The sequence below is a fragment of the Chionomys nivalis genome, chromosome 2 (assembly GCF_950005125.1).
Source record: "Chionomys nivalis chromosome 2, mChiNiv1.1, whole genome shotgun sequence".
NCBI classification, from domain to species: Eukaryota; Metazoa; Chordata; class Mammalia; order Rodentia; family Cricetidae; genus Chionomys; species Chionomys nivalis.
The window spans coordinates 127,168,551-127,192,373 of NC_080087.1; positions in this window are offsets into that span (position 1 = coordinate 127,168,551).

A 23,823-nucleotide genomic window follows, 5' to 3' on the forward strand; every position below is an offset into this window, starting at 1 on the left:
TTTCAAAAAAATTATTTGGCATATATATTACCACTTATTAAATATGGAAGCAAATGAATGAATTAGACACGCTTGTTTATTTTTGCATAAATAATTAAATCTTGGAAAATATTTGCTAGGACAGATATAAAGCATTTTTGATGTTTTTTAGAATTGATCAAAATTTTGATTTTCTATCAATGCTGAGGGTAACTCTTTGCATAAACATGTGTAATAGTGTCCGGAACTATCCCATTTTCAAGCCAAAAATCTCATTAAACGACTCATTCTGAAACATGCCAAAAACTCAAACAGAAAAATTTAAAATCAGTCATTCCTATTCAATATAATTCAAAGAGAAGTTAACATGATCTTGTTTGATGAGGGATGGTGGAAGGGGACTATTAAAAGTCTTTTTTGCATAACTAAACTTGTAGAGTAAATACAGTGCAATTCATAAGAGATCGGGGCAGTTCCAAAGCTGAACCGAGCTGTTTCCAGCGGTGTCCACTAGCATTGAGATCTCAGAATGCACATGCACTGATGTCACGTGATGCAACCCTGATAAGCCTGCTGGAAGCACCACAGCTTAATCACATATTTTATTATGTTAATTTTTTGTTACATATTCAGAAATTTGTTACCAGACTTTTCAGGACCCCATATAGGGCTGTGCTTCACACTTAAGCTGAACTCTAAAGGGTGAGTTTTATTGGAGAATTTTATACTTCATGTTCAGCTGTATCCTTAGCATTCATGGCAGTATGGAGATGCTCACTCTCTAAGTATTTTTTCAACAAATAAGTGGATAAACTCTAAGCCATTGTTAGGTGTTGAAGGTAGAGCAATCAGAAATCATTAAGTGTAAACAAAAATGCTCACACTGATGTCACCATTCTAAGACATATTGGACAAAAAACTTTTAAGACATAAAGAACCAGAAGACATAAAATATTGCCTCATAACTCTGTGGGGGTCAAAGCCAGCTCTCACCTCTCTTATCCTGGCTAGACAAGTTCACACCAAAGACTGAGAAATTGAGAGGTCCACTCTATCCATACTCAAATTTTCACTCTCGATTTAATCACATGACTCCAAAGCCATTATGTCCAAACAACACCATCATGACCAGTTCTGAGCCTGCCTAACTGAACTGCAAATCAACTTGGTTCCTTCACTCTCCTCTAGTAGGAAGGCTGGAATCTGTGTGGGGAATGTATGCACTATTTTCCCCCTGCAATTTCTATCCAGTGACATCTGGAAATAGAACTTAAGTCCAGTAGCATGGAATGCTAGTTAGGGCAAATTATTTTCATCTCTTATACTGGAACGAGTGTTCCAGGAATGTGGCCTTCTCAAATGATTTCAATCCTTCCAATGCCTTGTTGAGAAACGGTGATTAGTATGTTTTTGTAAATCGAAAAATAGTAGTGGACAGGAAGGAAAGGCAAGTTACCATTGTGATGCACAAATTTACACGCAAAGAAACCAAACACAGCACCAAGGAATATGTGTGTAATTTGTTGATACACTGTCCCTGCAAGGTTGGTGATTTTATCCAGTCACTGAGCCCATTGATCTAATTTCCTCTCAGAATCATCACCCTGGTCCCATTCCACCACTTTTCAAACCTCTGCTTCTTATTGTCCAACAGGGCATGTTTCTTTCTAGAAAGCAAAATCCCAGTCCAACTGGGAGCTGTTGCCCATAGAAACCTGGCTAATATATTAGGCTGGGTTTAGCTCAGATGTCAATTCACCCCAGAAACACCCTAGAGAGACTTTGGAATTATTCATGATTACTACAAATTGAAAGTGATGAGAAAATTGGTGTTATTTTCCTATCAATCTCCAGAAAGATTATTATGCTATCTACTCGCTATCAGATTTTTTAAAAAGAAATCTTACTGTGAAAATTTATTGGACAAGCTTCAACATTAATTTCCAATCTTTGTTTTTCAACATTCCAGCATGCCTCCAATTATCACAAAGCTGTAGTAAAGAAAACAGTTTTCAAATAAAACTAAATATGGTTAAACTTAGCTTTACCTTTTCATCATGGAGAATTTCAAACAAGTACCCCATGGTCATAGATGACTAATAAACCCTTTGTTCCCGTCAATCCATCTCCATCAATTTTATTAACAAGTGTCAAATCTTATTCCATTGACATCTCCCACTCCTCCCCCAAGTTCTCCATTGTAGTATTTTATTGTAAATTCCTGATATTATATTTTATTATTCAGATTCGAACTTAATTTTAAATCAGAACAAGATGAAGCAGAGGAGAGGAACACGGGAACAATGTAAGACAAAATTCCTAACAGCGTAGCTGCTGACTACTGTGATTCTGAGATGATAAACAGGAAAACTTCTCTCTTCTTCACTGTGTATGGAATTTGATATTTAACATGTTTCAGAGTATGACTGGCATGCTAGTGGCTTCTCCAAAATGTGTAACAAATAACCCCGGTGAGGACATCAGCTATGGAGGGAGAGAAGGAACATATCTTAATAACCGCTAAATGGCATGCCATCATTAAAAACCAATGATGACTGTTATATCAAGCATTGCCTTTGAGACAGCATCTCATTTAATAGTCCTTCCTGGCCTGGAGCTCTATGTGTTGACCAGGCTGACTTTACACTCACATGAGCATACCCCTGCCTCAGGAATGCAGGGATTAAGGGCATTCACCACCAGGCTTGGGCTACGCTTTAGTTTTCTTATTTTAGTTGATCACATTACAGTGATTTCTTATCCTGTGCTGTGGGAAGCATTTGCCCCAGAAGTGATTTTTTTTTTTCTGTGCTCCAAATTGCCAAGACCACCTCAACAGCATGCAAGCGTGGAAACCGCTCTGCTGCTACTACGGGAGACACTTAGAGTCCAGTGTTTCTGTGCTTCTCCTCGGATATTGCCAATAGTAGAACTGGAGCTGAACCTTTAACTATACTTTAAATAACATGAATGAAATAAAGATTTCCTTTAAACATAGCACTCAGTATTAGATTCACTTTCTACAGTATAGTTTATTTTGCGGGTGAGAATATGTTTGTACGTGTTCATCGGTGTACATATGGTGTACGTGTAAGTGTGTCACAAGCAAGTCAAAGCTGCTTCTCTGTCTCCTTCCTTCCTTCCTTCCTTCCTTCCTTCCTTCCTTCCTTCCTTCCTCCCTCTCTGTTTTTTGCCCTCTCTCTTTCCCTCCCTCCCTCTCTTCCTTCCTCCCTTCTCTCCTCCTTATTTTAGATAGTATTTTCCATTGAACTTGCAGTTTATAGATTCAGTGAAACTGGTTGGCCAGCAAGCCCCAGGCATTCTCCTCTCTTTGCCTCCCCAACACTGGCCTTGCAAAAATATGCTGATGTGCCTAGCTTTTTATATAAGTGCTGGGCATAAGTTCTCAGGTTCTCATGCATGCATGGTATGACAGTTTGAATAAGAAATGTTCCCCATTGTATTGAGCATTTGAATACTTGGTCCCCATTTGGAGGAACTATTAAAGGAGGTTTAGGTGGTATGGCCTTGCTGGGAGAAGTATGTCACTTGGAGGCAAGTTTTGACAGGCTTAAGTCCTTGCCCTGCAGTTAGTTTGATCTCTCTGCTCTGTTACTGAGACTCAAGAAGTGAGCTCTGATCTTCCCGGTCCAGCTGCCATACGTGTTGCTTGCAACCTTGCTTCCACTCTGACATCCTGGACTTTTATTACTCTGAAATCACAAGCCAAAATAACTTCTGCCTCCTATAAATTGCCTTGGTCATGGTATTTTATCACAGAAACACAATTAATATGCATGGCCATTTCCAAGACCCTGCTCTTGGTTCTAATAATGCATCCCATCAGAACACTTCCTTTCGTAGTCTTAGCAGTGATGCAAAAAAAAAAAAAAAAAAAAAAAAAACAAAACAAAAAACACAAAATATCTACTAAATACTGGAAGCTTAGTTTACCCAAGCTAAAGTATTACTCATTATTGTCATCATCATTTTTATGACATTATTTAAACTCTAATCTAATATATCAAATGCTAAACCTGGAAAACATGGTCCCTAACATCTAGGCTTGATTTAAAAATATTGTGATCTAATGGAAATGCATGCTCTTTTAAAATTCAATAATGAAAAAAATGTAATAATGAAATGAGACCTCATACTCACTAACTTATACAGGAAATATATTTTATATTCATGCTTCCTAAGAATTTTTTAAAAGGCAAAAGATGTGTGTGATCTGGAGGGAAACCATAGTGTCTTTCAAGAGAACTTTTGTAATCTCTCAAACTTAAAACCATACTTATAGTAAATGGATTTGGTTGAGAGGGGATGTAATTTGTGTTTTGCTATTTTTGGTTTGTGATTAAGGAAATTAGCACAGTGTAGGTATTGATGTACTCTGAAATGAAATTGTATGTTAACTTACATCTTTCTATTTAAAATACAAGCTATATGAATCAGGTATGTGGATGCATTTCATGTGAGGGCTCTGGATGTGAGGACGTGCGGCATTCTGGAGTCACTCAGCTTTTGTTCTCAGCATAGCCCGGGTGCTGCCCCTATGCCTGAGTTTCTGACTTAGAAGGGCCTTAGTATCTCAATATTTTAATTTCCAGCATTTTTTTTTTGAGAGACTGATGTGTCTGAGCCAGGAATAGTACTTTTGATAAAAACTGCATCAGATTAAATGTTTTCCTAAAATTTGGTTTAAAACAGTTAAATGCTAGAAAGATTTGCATTGTATCAAGTACTGGTTGGGAAAAGATACCAAGAAGGGATGAACTTGTTGCTCTTTCTCACTGTTAGCTCCTCCTCTGTCAGCTTAGTCCCTCAATCTCTAAGCTTCCACTTTCTGTCCACTTAAAATATCAATAAACCCAACTGGGCAGTGGTGGCGCACACCTTTAATCCCACCACTCGGGAGGCAGAGGTAGGTGGATCTCTGTGAGTTTGAGGCCAGGCTGGGCTATAAGAATTAGTTCCAGGACAGGCTCCAAAGCTACAGAGAAACCCTGTCTCAAATAAACAAAACAAAACAAAAATAGCAATAAACCTTGGGCTAATAACTCTTTTAATTTTGTTTATTTAATGAAAAACATCAGAGAAGACACTCCTGCTACTAATTACTAGCAAATTCTCCTTGGCACTCATGCAACTGCCCCTGTGATGACTTGGCTGATGCCCCCTTTGTTCCAGGCCTATCTGACCCACCTAGAGTCTCACTGCTAGGACTGGCTCTCTTAGTTTGTTGATGTTTTTTGGTTTTCTTATCTTCATTGGATCTTCTTTTACTATCTGATATGATGTTATCAAGATTAAAAATAAGAACAATTCCTTGGATACGGATTATATATCAAGACAGGTCACCCAGGGAAGTAAGGGAGAAGTGTTTACCCACTGGGCCCCACCCCTACTGACTGGAGGGCAGCCCAGAAATCATATATTCCTTGCTTTCCTCAGGGGAGTCCATAAGTCCATGAGAGAAGAGCCTGTATAATTGATATTTCCAAAATAATTTAAGGAGAATTTTGAATTCCTTCTATTAAGATATTCTAGAGTGAGATTTTGTGTTGACCATTTCACATTTCCTTTTAAAACATTTGTAAAAATAGAATATGTACATTCATTTATGAAAACACAAAGTTAACACAGACACATGGTCTAGTGTAATACTCAGTGTGAGAAACCCTGACTGGACAAGAATTTGAAGGCTCTTATTTGGGTTTTTATAAGAAGTGGTCAAGCCACATCCATTGCTTTAAATTTAGCATAAATAGCGAAGGACATTTTTTTTTTTTTTTAGCAGTGCCTGGGAAGAGGTGAAGATATCACATTTTGAATAGGGGTATAAAAGGCATTCATTACATGCCTTTCTCATGTAGTCATATTTTATGACTTTTTAATTCTTTTGAGTTTTCAATACATAGTTTTTCTGTAGCTTTGGAACCTTGCTGGAACTCACTTTGTAGACCTGCTGGCCTTTCACTCACAGAGATCCATGTGCCTCTGCCTCCCGAGTGCTGGGATTAAAGGCATGTTCCACCTCTGCCAAGTGACTCTTGAATTTTTTTTAAAATTGAGATTATAATATATGACATTTCCCCTTCCCTCTCCTCTCTTCAGTCCATCTCATATATCCTTGCTTACTCTTTTTCTAATTCATGGCCTCTTTTATCATTAATTTTTATTCCACACATATACATATAAACATCTATGTTTCTAAATATAGCTTTCTCAGTCTCTATAACGATACTTCGATGTGTGTTTTTAGAGATTACCACTTGGACCTGGATAACCAGTTAGTCTACTCTTCCTAAGGATGACTACCTCGCCCACTCCCAGAATTACTTAGCTGCAATTAGTTCTCTGTGTGGAGTTCAGGTCTCATGAGCTCTTCATCTACTTTGTCACATTAGTTGATATCGACTTTGTCTAGCTGGTGTTTGGGTAGTCATGGTGATGGAACTTTACAAGTGCAGCTTCTGCCCTTCCTAGGGAACACAATCTCACAGCAAGCTCTCTGATCTTCTGGCCCTTACAGTCTAGAAGTGTCAAAATTGAGCTGGAAACTGAGAAAATAATATAATATGTTACAGAAACACAGCCTAATTTGTACCAGACTTTAATAAGCTTCATGACTCCTTCAGTTCCCAAGAGTCTGTAGCAGCATTCTATTTCCTGTCAATTGTTCATGAGTTAATTATTCATCTTCATTGTACAAATTAAAGTAAGAGAAGGGTGATATCTCACCTCTTTGCATCCTGAAAATGAAATTCATTAAAGACCATCATAATGTTGTGTACATCCTTTGAGGGAATCTGCAAGACTGTATTCATTCCTGTCTTTGGGTTCTCGTTTAGAAAACATTCCGTAGAACTTTCCTAGGAAGGTCATAAACCATGACCTTCTCTGTCCGCTGCATGCAATTGTTGGTACTGCTCACTTGCACAATACACTGATATGTTAGTCTGTGCAGTTATTTCGCAGAGCTGCGTAACGCATCCCTTAGGTAAAATGGAATATTGCGCATCACAGAGAATGCAAAGTAAGACAACAGACTGCCTTTTCAACTTAAAAAGAAGGGTAGATCTAATAACAGTCTTGCTATCTAGTATGACCTTTCTGAAAATAGAAAAGCGATCCTCGGCTCTTACTGTTAATATAAAATGCTTTGGCGAACAGTGTTATGATAACTACTGCAGGAAGATGTATTTTATCGTATATTTTATATAGGGATGTTTATACATTTAAACCCAGAATTTCCATAGTTGTTTCTGTTTGCATCTAACTCACTCAGGGGTACAAAGAGTGTTCCCTCAATCATGTTTAGAAGAATAAAATTGTGCAAATATCATAACTGTCTGTGGGGGATAGCAAGTAAAGAGTGACTTATTCACGAAGTAGAATATTTTGCAATAGTAGTGAAAGTGAATGGCTTGGTAAGGAATACATCTATTATTAAGCTATTCTTTGTATGTTTCAGGAGTAATGCTTTCACTTATAAAAGTAAGTATGCAATTCTCTCAGTTTTTTTTTTTGTTGAAAACCACACAAAACAACAGCATATTGCTTAAGCAAGAATCTGTGTTAAATGAAGAAAACATACATGGGTCAATCAATAACAACTCCAGGACCGGACAAAAAAATTCTGGCTTATAAAAAGTCTATGAAATATATAATAGTCATAAAAATAATTAGTAAGATGAAATATTCTGATAGTTCTTTGGCATATCTAATTCTATCTTCTGATGGCTTACTTGGGATGAAGAATTGGGGCTGGGAAGTCTCCTTTAGCAAGAACTTGCTGGCCCATGGTGTTCTGTGGATTCTTTTATAATGAGTTTGCTTTTCCTTAGCCAGCTTGTTCAATTTACTTCCTCCTTTGTCACTACAGTGTGAAGTTTATAGTTGATTAATTACCACATGCTATGTAATTGTTCTATTCTATACATTCACATGGCATTTCACAGCTGCTCAGCAAGCTTGACAGCACGCTAGTGTTGAGTTTGTATTAGGGAAGGAAGTTTCTGAAATATTAGCATGATAAAGAGACACCCTTATATTATATGTCATGTAAAGTAACTAATGAATTAAGACTTATCAACAAAACAGAACAGATATTAACCATTATTATCGGGATCATCATATATTTTGATCATTGAATATATATGAAAAGTTCAACCCAGGATTATAAACTCTGAGAAAGTAGTTCACCCTTCCTATAACACAGAAGACAGGGTCCAGGAGGCACCATGCTGCTTGGCATCTGAGAGTCCTTTTCCTCACATTGCCTCCTTTTCACAGCATAACCAGGGAGGATCAAAATTCAGTGCTAGCAAAAATGGCGGGGCATAGGGTAAATTACTCTTTTGGGTTAGTACTTGCATTCCTAATAGTAGTTTTGAGGGATTACCTAAATCTCTTCCAACATGTGTGGCTGGTTACACCAGATACTCAGTGAAGGGTTTCTAGGCTTCTAAGATAACTCTGGCAGTACTCAGCCCTAAAAGAATGCTGGGTGCATTTCTGATTTTCTATTTGAGTGTAACCAAGGCTCATTTACACATGAAAATAAAATAGTCATGACATTAAATCAATAATAGCATATCAAGTGTACCCTTTTTCTAGTATATTCAGTTAAATTTTTTTCAGAACAACTTAAGAGCTAGAAAAATTCCGCTTCATTTGTAAGGTTCACTATGTGTTTCCAGATTGCTGAAATCAGCACTGTTGAGGGCATCTCTGCAGTCATATTGGTAGACTTGGCCTTCCGCTTTCTTCTACCACCCAACAGTCAGCGGCAGTTGGGTAGACTGAGCAATTCTACTCATCAATATTGCCAAATCAGTGGCTTCTCAAAGGTAAATATAGGAATCAGGAGATTTGCGAAGTGGTCTTGGGTGCCTAATCTCAGCATGCATCAGCTCTCACTGTTCCAGCTCATCTATGGCATGTTCTTCTCCAAATGTCAGCTGTCAGTCTCCTTCTTTAAACACCAAAGATGATTACAGACATGTTAAAATATGATGCCATAAACCCTCAAAGCAGCAGGGCATGGCATGTTCTGGCTTAAATATTTTATTTTTTAATATGGATACATCTATAACCAATATGCTCTGTTACCTTGCTGTATGGCTTTCAATGTAATAAAAATGATATTATATGCATATTTTATAGTGTAGCACATAGTTTTTAAAATATGAAAGATATTATTTTTGAAATATATGCATAGAGGACTAGGCACATTTATACCTAATTCATTGATTTTAATTACTACAGTGTGACATTCCACATTATGAATAAATCACTCTATAATTGGCTATTCCAATCTCTTTTGAACAGTCATGATAGTTACACATTGTGATCATTGACCTCTGACTGTGAGTGGTCATTTATTTATCCAAGAATACTATATGAAATTGTCATTTTTCTCTGTGATTCATAATGCAATGACTCAGAAATGGTAACCTATAATCATAGGTTAACATATTTATCCACAAACATACTTCCTACGGCTGTGTCTAAAATTCTATCACATATTCTAATTACTTCAAAATGTCAAATTTGGAGAAGTTAAAAGTGTCAAACGGTTAACTTCAGACACATAGGAGTTGTAGAAACTGCAGTCTTGTGACTTACAAAAGATTGTACTACAAATATGTATAATCCTTTTATCTCAGAGGTTATATTTCTGTGTTTGGTTTCCTTTCATTGTCTTCTAATGTGTATTTTTCATATTACTTCCACAGAAATTTAAGATGAAAATGTATTTTTATTGCCATGAAATCTGATTATTAATTATTAAAATGAATTCTCTATAAGGTAGCTGCCACCTTAATCCCATTTCTGTGACAGCAGCTTCATAAGGTATCACAGTCAGATTTAACATCATGAAATACTTCTGAAGGCCATCAGAATGAATGAATGGGATTAAACCTTAAGTGTCGAGCTCCACAAACAGAAAACATGCACATTGGTGTGGCACTAGAGCCTCTATTTAGCTCAACAACCTTACGTCATGCTGTCTGAGTAATGGAGTTTTGTTCTTTGGTGTGGTGCCTAACAATAAGAATGGTCAAACATAAAGAAACTCTGGCAACAGACGGCAAAGTCCTAAATGAAAATGGACAGCTCTTCCCCAAAACTGTTTCCAGACACATCCACGAAAATGTCCACCAGCCTCTGCTTCCTGAGTGCAGCGATTAAAGGCATACCACATCACCAATGCCACAAGATAGCTTTTTAACACTCAGAATCAAAATATGTACACTTTGTTTAAAACTATTGCATTATAATTCTGACTACAGACCTATTTTAAGAGTAGTCCTGAAAGTCAAGTAACCAGTTAAAATATAATTAGCAAAAAATTTTTCAAAAATAATTAATTCTTATTTATTTACTGTATTCAGTTAAAAAACTGTATATGTTTGGCTCATAATCCCCGAGAAGTGGCAGTTAGTTTGAATATATAGAATCATCTACATGCTACCAGCAACATATTCATTAAACTTCAACAGATTCACAAAAACATTGAAGAGATTTGCCATTTCTAAGTATTTGAACTGCTTTCTATTCTGTTCTCTGTCATCTTAAACTTCCCAGTAAAATTCCTGGAAGATAAAATGAGAGTAAATTGCTCGTGTGTAAGATCTGGTTATTAGAAAGTAAAAGGCTCCACTGATTATCAATTAGTGATTTCATTGCTTTTCCTATGACTGCAGTAAAATGCAGCGTCAAAGGCACCTTAAGGATGGAAGGGTTTGTTCTGATTCAAAGGCTGATGCTGTGGTCCATCATGGCAGGCAAGACAAGGCAGCAGGAACTTGAGGCAACCCAACCCCATTTTATCCACTGTCAGGAAGCAGAAATCACTGCTGTCTGTGCGCAGATGGCTTTATCTTTTCTATGTAGTCTAGGAGCCAAGCCCCGAGAATTTTCTATTCGGGTGCTTCTTCCACCTCGATTAACTTACTCAAAATAATCCCTTACAGACATAACTATAGGCTAATCTAATCTAAATAATCCCTCCCAGGTTTATCTGAAGGCTTGTCTCCTAAGGGATTTCATGAATTGTCAGGTTGACAGCACTGACCATCAATAATCATTCATTAACATTTTGTTTCTTTGTATTCATTCACATGCATGGGAGCATACTGTTTATACAGTTATTTCACCCCTTTACAAACATGAAAATTGAGCATCGGAGACATGTAAAAGGTCGTTTAGGTGCTAGAACGGCCCATACACATTTACATTAAACTTGAATAAAGGTTGTTTGCTGTGGAATTGGTATTTATAGTCCACAATTTAGAACTACATGTGCTTTCTTTCTTATCTAATCTTTCTACAGAGTATTTCCCAGTACATTGCCGTCTATGAACACAGAATAAATATTTGCCAGCAGCCGTCAATGCTTGCCCTATCTTTCTCTTCAAAAGGAGAAAAGATGGTGACAATAATTGTTCAAGTTAAGGGAAAGAATTGTGACTTTACTCTCCCTCTAGATGCCAATATTGGTTTTTTTTTTTTTTAGTATTTAAATTTTATTTGGTATATTATGCTCAATTTCCTACTTTAAGACAGCCATGCTGGGGCTGGGCAGATGACTCAGTGTTAAAGGGCTTGTCACACTAGCATGAAAACCTACGTTCAGGTAACCAGGAGCTATGTAAAATCTGAATATGCTCTCACAGGCTTAAACTCTACACCATGGAGCAGAAATATGAAGATCCCAGCTGCTTGCTGCTAGCCAACCTTGCCAGACCAGTTAGGGCCAGTTCAGTGGGAAAGCCTATTTGAAGAAGGAAGGTGGAGAGTTACTAGGAAGGCAGCCAGTGTCAACTTGTGGCCTTCACAAATCACATGAGTGAGCTCGTCCCTCAACACATGTGCATGTGTACATACACACACACACACACACACACATACACACCTCACATACAAATAATTTTAATGATCCATGTTAGTATATTTCATTATCAACAATTTTTTTTTGTTTGTGGTAACCCACCTACCTTATTTTGTAATTTTATGCCATCTTATACAAAGTTCTTCTCAGTCACTTAATTTAGGGGTAATTCAGTCATTTCTGTCAGTCATTACATGGACAGTCATTACTGATGTCATTATCTATGTGAAGATAGGCATCATTCTGTTGTGACTCTGTTTTCAGAAACTCCATTTCTCAGACTGGTCTTGGAAAACGTGATTACGTATGCAAGGCCAATCCAACCCTTTGAATTGGGGCTGCTTTATAACAGAGAACATGAAAATATTTGTCTTAAGTTGGCAATATTATTGACACTCAACCACACTTGTTCTAAGCACCAGGACGACTTAGAGATAAAGGCTGAGTTATCCTGATCTGCCAGCGAGGCACTGTCAAGTGTTTCTTAGAGCAGTGGGCCCGTGTTCTCCGGAAGGGGAAGACTCAAATTGGTTTTCTCTTCAATCATTTCTTATTGTGCAGAAAAGATTTAAAAGGTGTTTTCAATGTGCTGGCTTATGGGAAAACAGTGCTTTCACCTTTGTTGAATTTCTAAATTTTCATACACGGAAGAGTTTGCACAGTGGCTTTTAAAAGGCTTTTCAACATGTTCTCAGGAAGAACCAGATGATTCCTAAGTTAAGAAATAAATTAAGTTTAGATTCTACTTGTTCCTTCAAGAAATTACATTAGTGTTTTCCAACAAGTGTCCAAATGACTATTAGGATACCTATACATCTCTTTTTGTTTAAAATGTTTAGGAAATCTGTCCTCTAACTTTTTAGCTGACATTGTTGCACTCCATTCTGTGCACCTGTTCGTCTGTCCCTTTTCGCTTTCAGCATTAACTACTGTCAACTAATATATCAGCTTTGCAGTCTAGTGGTTGGTTAAAATATGACACTAAAGTTTCCAAATCATTTGAAAAAATTGTTGAACCACATTTTGTATTTAAAATTAATATGCAAATTATATAGATGACTTTAATTACATCTACTAGTTAGCATAGCTATAACTTTAAATAGTTTCTACTTAATTTTGTCTCTGCTCAGTTCTCTCTTCCTTTATTGTTATAGTACAACTTAAACTGTTGGTAAATTTTAAGTGCATAAAATTTTAAGTTTTAAAGAACATGGGCCCCATGGGCTCATATATTTGAATATTTCATTCCCAATAGGTAGAAATGTTTGGGAAGAATTAGGAAGTGTGACTTTCATAGGGGAAATGTGTAACTAGGGGAGGGCTTTGAGATTTCAGAAAAGCCACGTTTCTCAGAGGCTCTTTCTGTCTCCTCTCTCGCTATTCCTGACACCATGCTTTTGTTCTGCCATCACAGACTCTGATCCTCTTAAATCACAATTTAGTTAAACTTCATTTTTTATGTTACTTTGGTCAATTTTTTTTTCTTTTTAGAACAAGAGAAAAATAAATACAACAGAAGTTGGTACTTGGAAGTGGGACATTGCTGTCATAGATCTGGCCATGTTGATAGACTTTAGGACTTCAGACTAGAAAAGTAGCTTAATGTTGTAAGCATAACTTAATGGGCTATCATAGTAGGAGCTAGGAATCATTAGTTCTGAGAGCTGTGAACTGTGGAAACCCTACTCAAGAGGTTTCAGAAGGTGACAATATTAGTAAATGGGCTAGAAACCGTTTATGTGATATTTTGGATAAAAAAGTGGCTGCTGTCTGTCCTTGCCCTGAAAATTTGTCTAAGGCTAAATTGGAAAATAAAAGACTGATTTCTTTGAATGAGAAGATTTCAAGATAGCTTAATGTTGACCCTGTTGCATGGTTATTAGTAATTTGTCTCATTCAGATCTTCATTGAAAAGAGCATGTAGACCACGTGCAAAATGTACAGTCTGAAGAGAAAAGGAATAGAAGGAATTTAGTATTGAGGCCAATGTGTGTGCTGAAAGAGATAAGAAGACCAAACCAATGTCTGATTTGCATTGAGATAAAAGGAGGGGGACCCCTAGTGCAAGACACCACTCAGCTAATCCTCTACCTCATAAAAAGAAAAGGCCTAAGGAATTTTCTGTTTCTAAGATGCAAAAACAAATAAAAGCTGTCAGAAATGTGATTCAGAGGGGCCAGGATTCACCCCAAGTTGAAATCTAAACATAGTAGTAATGTCAATGCGTTTCTAGATTTCAAGTATGAAGGACACGTGAGTAAAGTACTTTTGGGATCTCCCTGCATGGCTAAGAAAAGCCGTTGAAGTCAGGTGTGTGGCAGATGAGCCCCCACATGGAGGCCTTGTGAGGTCACTGTATAAAGCCACGAGAGTGAAGCTCAAGCAGCATTGGAGAACCCTCGATGCTGGGGGTGTGAGAGTCATGGGTTAACTGCAAGAAAAGCTACAACAGAGAGAGGTGTTTGTCAGTGAGAAACGACAGAGTCTTCTAAGCTCTCTGACATGTATCTACAGTATCTGGTCCACCTTGTTTGCTTTTCATCTTGTTTTGGTCCTTGATTTGTCCTTGTTTCTGGTATGGTGTATGTTGGAACTGTGAAATTGCTTTTTAAATTTTACATTGGGTTACAATTAATAATTTGCCTTGAGTCTCAGGAAAGGTTTTTGACTTTGAAATTTTAAGCAGTGTTGAAACTCAAAGCCTAAGAGAACTTTTGAAGTGGACTAAATGCATTTTGCAATATGATACGTCTAGGCACCTGTCAGAGCCAGGGAAGTGTGGTGGTTTGGGTGAGAATGGCCCCCATAGGCTCATCTGTTTGACTACTTGGTCTCAAATTAGTGGATGTTTGGGAATGATTGGGAGGCTTGAACTTGTTGGTGGGGATGTGTCACTGGGGAGTGATTTGCATTTCAAAAGCTCACAGCATTCCCAGTTAATTTCCCCTTTCTGTCTCCTATTTGTGGATCAAAATGTGGCTCTCAGTCCTTCCCACATCACAACTTTGTGTGGACTCCAGCCCTCTGAAACCATAAGCCCAACTAAATGCTTTCTTGATTTTGCTTTGGTCATGGCATTTTGTCATAGTAAGAGAAAAGTAAGAGACTCACTCATAATACTCACCTGGTTCACATTAGCTGTCCCAAACCTGTTCATCGTATATAAGTGAGAATGTATCTCTCTTGATCTGTTTTCTTCACTGCTCACTCTGTAGGTCCTTGTAGTCATTATTAGGTTCTTGAACTTCATGACTTCTGTATTCTATTCTAGAGAAAATGCCATGCAGTATTTGTATTTGTCTTTCTAAAAGAGTTTTAATTTATTTTTAGGACACTGCATTTTTACTGTTAACTTATACTTCAATTACTTTGTGATCACAGAGGGACTCCATTGCTTCATATTTAATTTTAATGTTTTAAAGAAGTAAATTATCAATCACCCCATTCTGCATTCTATCCCTCCCAATGCCTCTGCTACCCTCACCACTCCCAAATGTCATGTGCTCTTTTTTGTTTTTCAACTCTGGGATGATTCATGCTCTGTGGTGATTTTGCTCTGCTTCATCCATGGTTGCATCTATGACAGGATTTACAGTCCAAAAGGCTGAAGAAAGAAAAACAAGGCATAGACAACATATGGTATCATATTTTCTTTCCTCATTTGCCTACAATGGACATGTAGGCTGATTCCTGATTCCATATCTTGCAGTTGTGAGTAATGTATCAGTGAACATAAAGGATTGTGATTTCATTGGTTGTGACTATATAACCAAAGGGAAATAACTAAAAGAGTCTGTTTTTAAATTTTAGGAAATTCCATATTGTCTTTTTTATTATTTATTTATTAAAGATTTCTGCCTCTTCCCTGCCCCCGCCTCCCATTTTCCTCCCCCTCCCCCAATCAAGTTCCCCTCCCTCATCAGCCCAAAGAGCAGTCAGAGTTCCCTGTCCTGTGGGAAGTCCAAGGACCTCCCACCTCCTTCCAGGTCTAGTAAGGTGAGCATCCAAACTGCCTAGGCTCCCACAAAGCTAGTACGTGCAGTAGCATCAAAACCCATTGCCATTGTTCGTGACTTCTCAGCAGTCCTCATTGTCAGCTATGTTCAGCAAATCTGGTTTTATCCCATGCTTTTTCAGACCCGTCCAGCTGGCCTTGGTGAGTTCCCGATAAATCATCCCCATTGTCTCAGTATGTGGGTGCACCTCTCGTGGTCCTGTGTTCCTTGCTCGTGTTCTCTCTCCTTCTGCTCCTGATTTGGACCTTGGGATTTCAGTCCGGTGCTCCAATGTGGGTATCTGTCTCTGTCTCCTTTCATCGCCTGATGAAGGTTAATATCCAGGAGGATAACTATATGTTTTTCTTTGGGTTTACCTTCTTATTTAGCTTCTCTAGGATCACGAATTATAGTCTCAATGTCCTTTATTTATGGCTAGAAACCAATTATGAGTGAGTACATTCCATGTTCCTCTTTTTGGGTCTGGCTTACCTTACTCAGCATAGTGTTTTCTATTTCTGTCCATTTGCATGCAAAATTCAAGAAGTCATTGTTTACTGCTGAGTAGTACTCTAATATGTATATATTCCATACTTTCTTCATCCATTCTTCCATTGAAGGGCATTTAGGTTGTTTCCAGGTTCTGGCTATTACAAACAATGCAGCTATGAACATATTGTCTTTTATAATCACTGTATATATTTATATTCCTTCCAACCATGCAGAAGTATTCTCTTTTGAATATGTCACATTTTGTCTTTCTGTAAATATTTATCCTGACAGGCATGGGATTTATTTGGGACTTATGACCACGGGAACCAGGCAGGACAGAACCCTTTGCCAACAGAATGGCATGCCAGCGTGAGGCTGATCAAATCCACTTAAAAGTCTGAAAGAGCTTGGGAAGTAATTCTAAACAAAAATAATAGTTAAGTATGGCTTATTGATGGCAGCATTTTCTCAAGTGGGCTCTGTTTACTACAGGCAAGCACTCTCATTTAGGAGAGGCGTCCTTACTCAGCTTTAGCTGCAAAACCTTGCAGCTCTTTTAAGAGGTCCTGCCACAAAACACTTAAATGGTGTTGATGAAAATTGATCACATGCTTTTTGGTGGTGGCAGCAACCTTGAAACGCCATAGACTTGTGGCAATAAACATGGCTGTGGTCAGTACCTCTGCCATGAGGTTAGTCTCTCAAAAAAAGCTAATGAATCAGGCTGGATCCAGCCTTCAAAGCCATGGCTTTAATCCTAGCCATAACGCTTGGCAAATTAAAAACTCGTGTATTCAGAAAAAGAGAGATATACAGTAAAGATAGATTCAAAGGCAAAGAAAATCTCTTCTCAATGAGGAATTTTCTTCTTTCTTCCTCTGCATCTGGTTTATGACTGCATATCTGCCTTTCCTCTTCCCAGAATTCTCCTAGTTTTGATGCCCTGCCTTTACTTCTTTCCTGGTTACTGGCAAATCAGCATTTTATTAAACCAATATGAATGACAAAATTTTACATTATACAAAAGCATTGTCCCACAGCATCTCATGTTAAGAGTATGTCACTTAATGCAAATTAGGGTTTGTCCCCAGGCCTCCCGAACCTGTATATTTCCTATACTCTAAAATAAAGTTGAGCTGATTCAACAAAGTCATCTCCCAGAAGGCTATCTCTATTGTATACAAACTCTGTTCCCCACTTTGACTCCCTCCTCCCTCACTTCCCAATGATTCCCGATGAAGAAGGAGAAACACAATCTCCCATCTAGAATTTAAATGATAAACTATATCATTGTATAAATATTTAAACACAATGAACTGTTCTAATCAGGGAATGGTGAGATTTCTAAAGCCTATTTCTAGACATCAGCCAAGGTCCAACTCTGCAAGTAGGGCTTGCTAAGAACTGAAGGTTCAGCTCTAGGTGTTTTGTACACCTTTGTTTTCAGTGTCTCACTTCATAGGAAGCTGGTGAGTATCTCCTTTCCAAGTTATCATATTTGAAAGATTCACTAAACTATCTTCTGCTGCATGTGTCTATCTATGAAATTTCTCTCTGTATATAATGACATTTTCCTCACACCTCATCACCTAACTGCTGAGCTATGCCACAATGTTTAATATTTATTCAGCATTTAACAAATTTTGCATGGGTTTAAGGATAGAAAGAGAGAAAAATTTAAATTGTATCAAGCAGAAAGGCATTTTCCCCCATAGTAGGGAACCTGCTTGTTCATTTCCCAGCTCCCTAGACTCCCAAATTAATCACACAGAAACCATATTATTTGCAACACTGTTTGTAATTGCTTAAGTATACTTCTGGCTAATTCATATTTTAAATTAACCCATCTCCATTAATTTGTGTATTGCCGTGAAGCTGTGAATTACTGGGTAAAGTTCCAGCATCTGTCTCTGAAGGGTTTACATGGCTTATCTCTTACTCTGCCTTCTTTCTCCCAGCATTCAGTTTAGTTTTCCCCACCTAGCTAAGTTCTGTCTTGCTATAGGCCAAAGCAATTTCATTGGCCAATAAAAGCAACACATAGACAGAAGGGCCCCCCAAAGATTATCACTTAGCACGGTAAATGTTCCAAATGATACCCAGTATAAAGGAGGATAATTTATTACAAAATTCTCAGAGATGTCTGAAAAATCCCCAGGCACTCAGTTTGCCTTCTCTTTTAATTTTTATTAGAGAAGTTCAGTTCACATTTTTCGTAACTTCAAAATCCTATTCTAAAGACTCTTGTTGATATGTTACTATAGCAAGAATTTTTGTAAATTTTCTTCTAATCTTTTAGCTCTTGTGATATAGACTGCACAAGGAAGAAATGCCAAGTTGCCAAAATTAATTCTGTTAGTAGTTTTTATTTGTAAATATATATGTACTCATTGTGTTTCTGTCAGCATACTTTCAGAAACAAGACGTCTGCAACAGTGAAACAAATGGAATAAAACTATTATGATGAATAATTAAAATTAAGTGTTATTTAACAGGTTGACAAATAAAGTAGATAAAAAGCCTAATGAGCATGGGGTATAAAATGCTTTATTTCATATAAATTAAAATCAAAATGAATTAATGTGTTTCAGAAAAATGAATTCCACTAATGAAAAACATCACAAGCTACATATTAGTGGAACTATAATTGTGAAATTAGCCTTAAAATATTCATATGGCAGTAATGGGAAATGGGGTTTTATAGAAATGCAAAGTGGTAAGCAATTCATGGAAGGACATTTTTCATAACCCATTTCCATGATAAAATGTTTTTCAAGATTAATTCACTTGGCTTCTAATTTATCATTTTTGACCTCTTCCTAGATTCTCTCACTGCCATTATAAAAAAACAATTTGATCATTTTACGATATATAGAAAAGTTTCCTAGGAAGTCTGCACTATAGTTCTCATGAAGTCCCTGTTCATTTGCAGGCACACTTCCAATCTGCTCTATTCAAAGGTTAGGACTTGTCATAACACTTCTCAGCATCTCTGTAGCGAGTGAGCCATTCTTACTACTTCTGCTCAGTTTATGTAGCATCCTTTGTTCTGTCCTGTGGGCTGAGAGATGGTCTTCCATAGACCACATGAATATCTTGGTCCTTGGCTTTAACTCATGTCAAGTGCCCTCTTTTTGGGTCTGGCTTACCTTACTCAGCATAGTGTTTTCTATTTCTGTCCATTTGCATGCAAAATATGGCACTGAGCTGTTCCTTCCTGATTTCAGAAAATCACACCCATTTTGGTCGTACAGCTTTTCTGGGTTGTCACCCTAAGAGAGCTGAACTGCCATTAGCAGAATGTATTCCTTAAACGTTGTCTACTATGCCATACTTAGCTTTTTCATGAAGTTTTAGTACAGTGAGAAAATTCCATCTTATGTGAATTACTTTACCCCCAGGACTCTGCTTAATATAATTCCCTGTAGATGCTTTTCTACAGATACAATTACCATGGTTAGTGAGAGCGATGTCCATAGTAAAAAATCCTGGATTTGGTGGCTTTTTAGATTTCTGACTTGTTAATTGCTCTGAGCGGATTTGTCCCTAAAGTCCTGGGCTATTTCTCTTCTATTCAAACTACAATCAGTCCTTTGTACATTTAGTTCACCAACAAGTACCTCCCAGCCCTTTCCTGTGCATGCTGGCCTATGTGTAGTGCTGCAGAGCATAACAGAATAAACATGACAGCAGGCTTCAGGCTGATCTTCCTAAATGATTCTTCCAGTCCTTTGCTTTTATTCCCTATTTCATAAGTATAGTGAACCATATACATATATAATTACAACTAAACAAATAGTATACCTTATTATAATAACATAGGTATAGAATAACAAATCTCATTTCTATCTTCTGTATGGATAAATTATAAATTTATTTTAACTGTTTTTCAATATGGCATTAAGCTACTATGTCCCTCGAGAATACAGAAGGTATGGGAAATGGAACGGAAGCACCACTTTATTATTTGGGGCTAACTGGATTAAATCATTCATTCTGCCTTCCTAGAGTCACATATTGCCACTATACAGATTTTATGGTGGTCATTACTCTCTCTCTCTCTCTCTCTCTCTCTCTCTCTCTCTCCACCTTGTATGAAACTTCTCAGACTTAGCCCCACACAAGTGTATTTGATTGTAGGATATGATTGCTGTTCATTGGGTAATTTTTCTGTCTGACACAACACCGACCAAGCCATAAAACTCAGATGGGTAGGGCAAGTGGATACCAAGAACTGTTCTCATAAGAAGGAAGCATTCAACCTGCAAAGTTAGAAATTGTCCATTTGTTCCCTTCCTCCATTCTATCAGTGCTGTCCCTACTGATGGAGGAGTTACTTTTATTTAATAAAGAAACTGCCTTGGCCCATTTATAGGCCAGCCCTTAGGTGGGTGGAGTAAACAGACAGAATGCTGGGAGAAAGAAGCCGAGTAAAGGAGTCGCCATGATTCTCCCACTCCAGACAGACGCAGGTTAAGATCTTCCCTGGTAAGCCAACTCATTGTGCTACACAGAATATTAGAAATGGGTTAGATCAATATGTAAGAGCTAGCCAATAAGAGACTGAAACTAATGGGCCAGGCAGTGATTAAAAGAATACGGTTTCCGTGTAATTATTTCGGGGCATAAGCTAGCCATGCGGGCGGCCGGGTGCCGGGGACGCAGCCCCGCCGCTCATATTTCAACACCCTACAATGCCAGATCCAGTTACTCACCAAAGTTCGGTAGGTAAAATCTTCACTATGGTATACTTCTTTATAATTTAAAAAGTTTTATGAGATCTATTCTTGCAAGTTCTTGGGAAAGAACAGTCCATGATGTAAACATGGGTCTCTGTACTTACAACCAACATGACATGAAGGAAACACAGTAAACAATTACAGGATTTTTTCTCTAGTATATTAGACAATACCCATCTAATATATTAGTATTTTAGTAGGCTAAAATTTGCAAAGTAGATGAGGGTATAGTTCTTGTGGCTTTGGGCTGCTCCAGGTCTTAACCGTAGCATTGAAGGAAAATATGAAAGAGGCTAGGGTACATCAATCTCTGGGTATTGTATTTTGAACAAGTGGACTATCCAGTGCAATGGACCAAGCAAGTGTGAGAATGTGTTTGCCATAGTCACAGGAAGTCAGGAGCAACAGACTGGCTGAAGTGTGCAAGGGTTTGGAAGAAGAACAAAGTGGAAAGGAATAGAAGTAAGGTCAGAGTGACAGCAGGATTTACGTGGGGTCTTTGGTCAATTGAAGTACGTGGACACTTAAGCTGTAGTAAGTGGAGAATGGATGGATGTGTTTTTAATCAATGAGTAGTCTGGTCTGACTTAAGTATTTCTATAAAAAATCAACTGTGATGTGGGAAACAAAGTAGAAGAGAAAATTGAGGTAGGGAGTATCATTCTGTTGCAGTCGTGCAGTCAAAAGCTTTGGTGACCTGTTATGTTAGGAGATTTTGGGGTTCTGAATGGCTAGCAGTTTGGATGTGACATTTGGTTTCAGTTACTCACTAACATGGGAAACTCCAAATGGAAACTATTAGGAAGCAGAAACCAAGGTTCATTCTCATCTGTACAACTTTCAGATGGTTTCTCTAATTGGCTTTCTATGATCTACTAGGTAAAGTAACAAGAACCTATGTTAACTGAATGATTTGTATATATAATCTCCACAAAATAATTATTGCCATTCTGGAGATACAGAAGTTGGTAAACGGCACATAGCATTTTGAGGTAGACTTCTTCACAAATGCTTTGTGCACATATTTCTACCTTCACCAAACAATTGTGTTACTTGCTGAATATATTCATCACTTGGCAAATGACTGTAGTTAATAAAATATAAGTGAAGGTATAGATACCAATTCTAGGAAGAAACTCTGAATTTGTTATTCTTCCTTGCTGTGGACTAGACTGGGCCTCTAATCCAGCGAGAATGCATCATGGAAGCCAGCAGAAGTTGATCATGATGAACAGTGACATGGGGCCATGAGCTAGGAGGCCTTTTCTGTCGGTGACCCACTAAAAACTCACAGTTAAACAATAACAGCATGGCTTAGCCTGTTATGTCTGATATGATCTACCAGTCACTCTCAGTACTTACATTACTTTGCCTATTTATTTAAAAAATGAAAATGAAATTGTACAAAGTTGTGATATATATATATATATATATAGTATAAATAAAATGTTTAAATCAAGGTGAATTGCACAGTGGATGTGATGTGCACACCTACTATCCTAGTGCTCAGAAGGTTGAAACAGGAGAATCATAACATTAAAACCCTGTCTCAAAACAAAATCAACAAAACAACCCAACCCAACCCAACAAAACAGACAAATAAGAGCAAAACAAATAGCGGCTGTGGATGCAGTTCTGTGGAAAATCCATAGCCCAGTATAAAGGTGGCTCTGACCTTGATTCTCAGCATCACAGACACACATGTACATTAATAGTAACTATATCTACTCAAGACATTTATCCTTTCTTTATAGTGAAAATATTTAACATCCTTTAGCTGCTTAAAATGTGCAGTATTCATTATGATTCTGGTTTTGTACAAATTACTATGATTTACATTTTCTGCTCCTGTGCCCTTTCCAAGCTTCTGAGAGCCACCATTCTTTGCTAAAAGTTTAATAAGATGAATTTATTTGCAGTCCGTTTTGTGATTGAATTCATATTGTACTTCCGTGCTTGGGTTACTCCACTCAGTATAATTATCTACAGGTCCATACACTTTGGCAGAAATGACAAGAATTCTTTCTTTATCATGGGGCACTAATTTTACTTTACATATATATTCAGTGAATAGGCTTTACACACTGGTCAGCTGATGAACCCTGTGGTCCTTCTCCGTTTTGAGTGTATGCATAGTGTTAACAATGAACCTGGAGGTATTGCCTCACCTTCTGATGTCATCCCCTCATGTACAACCACAATAGTAGAGGTGGTAAATGGTATATTTCAATCTTTCAGGAATTATCACTTAACATAAAAGCTGTGCTCATGTCATTGCTATCATACTTGCTGCATAAGCATTTCTGCCATAACAAGCATTCTCAAGCCTTCCTCTGCTTTACACCCTCATTAGCTTCTGATAACTTAGGTCATTTTGACAATAATCGTATTAAGGGAGTGAAGCGATATTTCCTTCTGGTTTTGATGTGCATTCTTTCTAGAATTAACCCTATTGGGCTTATTTTCCAGATAATGGTTATTGTTTGTCTCTTCTGGAAAATGTCTGCTTAGATTAGTTGTCCATCTTTAAATTGGTTATTGCATTCTTTTGCTGGCGAGTTTAGTGAGTTCTTTATACACTCTGAGTGGTAAGCCCTCCCATCAGTGGTAGTTAGTAAACCATTTTTCCTATTTTGTAGATTGCAGTTCAGAAATTTTCAATTTGATATTATGCCATATATATTCTTTCTTGCACTTTGGGTTAAATCTGAAA